We start from the raw sequence: 2,764 nt of genomic DNA, 5'->3' as shown, positions 1-2,764 counted from the left end.
CCTGCGGAGTATAGCGCGGGCCATAAAAAATGTTAGGTACGTTGTAGCGTTTCAATAACTGCTTAAACTCTGATCCCGTGAATTGCGTTCCATTGTCTGCAATCACGGTTTCAGGAACGCCATGTTCCAAAATGACATGGTTTTCAAAATGCTTCGCCACCAAAGCGCTAGTAGCGCGGCGAAGTGGAAATAGCAGTGTGTGTTTCGAAAAGCAACATGTAACAACAAATAAAAATGTATAACCTGTGCGAGAGCGCGGCAGTGGACCGACAAGATCTATGCTAACTACCAACCATGGTCGTCTACATACCTTTGGCTGTCCCATGAGGCCTGCAGTCGGTTTTTGCGAATGCTTGTACGCTGCACAGACATCGCACGCTTTTACGAACTTGACTACATCCTTGTACATACCAGGCCAAAAGTAGGTCAACGCCAACCGGCGATGAGTTTTAAAAACACCTAAATGCGCAGCGGTTGCTTCGCAATGATTTTGCTGCAAAACTCTCTTACGATCACACTTCTTCACCACTTCCTTCCAATCGAACTCTCGCAACAGATTGTACTTTGACTTAGAAAGTCTAAAAAGTTTCCCGTCCTTTAAACAAAAATTTGGAAAATTCGCGGGAAAAGATCTACAACCATTGAAGATCTTATCATACCACTCATCTGGCTCAGCGTCATCATTCGTCACTTTTATTGCGTCTACTTGCATAAGTCTTGACAGTGCGTCAGGCACAACGTTAAGCGATCCCTTTCTGTGCTCAATCTCAAAGTCGAATTGAGACAGTCTGCAACCCCAACGAGCTAACCTCCCTGACGGGTTTTCAAGATTCATGAACCATTTGAGTGACGCGTGATCCGTGATTACTTTAAACTTACGTGAGCCTAAATACGCCTGAAATTTCTCCACTGAAAATATTACCGCAAGAGCCTCCCTTTCCGTGGCGCTGTAATTGCGCTCACTTTTGTTTAGGGCGCGGCTAACGTATGCGATCGGATGCTCAACACCCTCGATGGTCTGAGAAAGCATTCCACCAATTCCGTACGAAGAGGCATCACAATGTACAGAAAATTCTTTTTTAAAATCCGGTACCGCCAAAATGGGTGCCGTCACTAGAGCGTTCTTCAAAATTTTAAATGCTTCCTCTGCTTCTGCAGACCATTCGAAAGGTGGCGCCTTCTTGCCCTGTGACGTAAGTTTATTCAAAGGAGCGGCTATAGATGCGAAATTTCGGATAAACCGTCGATACCAAGAACACGTTCCTAAGAATGCCCTTACGTCACGTGCGTTCGTCGGTGTGGGGAAGTTTAGAACGGCAGAAACCTTATCAGGATCAGTACGCAACCCGAACTCGTCCACGACGTAACCGAGGTATTTTATGGACTGCCTGAAAAACTTAGATTTCTCGAAATTAATTATTAAATTCGCCTTTTCTAACTTCGCCAACACACGATTTAACAAAAGCAAGTGCGTCTGAAAATCTGATGAGCAAATAACGATGTCATCGATGTAACAAAATGCTAAACCGGTTTCGATGTCACCTGTCAAATTGTGATCAATAAGGCTGTCCATCAGCCTCTGCTGACGCGCTGACGCGCCGCAGAGACCAAAAGGCATGACCTTGAACTTAAACATTCCACGACCGGGCACGCAAAAACTTGTTTTCTCCTGTGAGGTTTCAGCTAACGGGATTTGCCAGAATGAGGAACTTAAATCGATCGAGGTCAGGTATTTCGCTTCTTTCAAACTATCCAAAATCTGGGGTATATACGGAATGGAATACGAATCTCCCTTTGTGACCGCATTTAACTTCCTACAATCTAAACAAAATCGCCAATCACCGTATGAACGACCAACTACTAGGCACCGGAACAAAGGAAAACTCCAAACGGTTAGATTAGGAATGTTTATTCAAACTACTTGATTACATTCACTTGTTTAATACTCTAGACGCTTAAACTCAACATCCATTTACTTTATTACTCTAGACACTTAAACTCAACATTCGTATACACATCAATTAATTAACTTAGCTAGCTAGCAAGCCTAGGCAACCTAGGCTACCCACAGCCGTGAGCACGTCACTCCGAATAAGCTACCTATTTCCACGAACGCTCCAAACAGAATGCCCGGTTTGATTCACTCCCGACCAAGACCCGTTGCCAATATGGCGGGAAAATAGAGCCTCGCGATTGGTGGACGACATCGCGTGATATCGATGACGTCAACCAATCGTTGAACGATATTATTCGCCCGCCAAGACATCAACCAATCACGTTATAGCGATGTTGCCAGAAATAAACCATAAATGTTACTAGTGTAAACAATAAATCATTAACTAAATACGACTATTGAAAATAAATAATTGGTCAAATTGATAAATATTAACGTTAAAAATAACGTAACCTAACAATCGGCTGTCCTGACATCGTGTGCGTCCCGCACACGACACCAGGTGGTAACCTAAGCAACCTAACAATCTGCTATCTTGACTATTTAAAACAAACTTATTCAACAAATTAGTCTTAATTATGCTTAACATTTTAATTATTCATTTATAACTTTTACATTACAATGCAAATGCAGACATTGATCTATCAAGTAATATTTAACATACAACATGTAAAATAATAATAGTTATTTTATTAGTAAATTTTAACACTAGTCTAGTTAACATTATAGTTAACCCAAATTAAATTTAATCATAAACTGCAAAATTTACGAAGCTATCATGTACCAAAATAAACTATAAGCTACATACAT

The sequence above is a fragment of the Cydia splendana genome, chromosome 7, assembly GCF_910591565.1.
Source record: "Cydia splendana chromosome 7, ilCydSple1.2, whole genome shotgun sequence".
Classification (NCBI taxonomy): domain Eukaryota; kingdom Metazoa; phylum Arthropoda; class Insecta; order Lepidoptera; family Tortricidae; genus Cydia; species Cydia splendana.
This window is presented reverse-complemented; position numbering follows the sequence as displayed.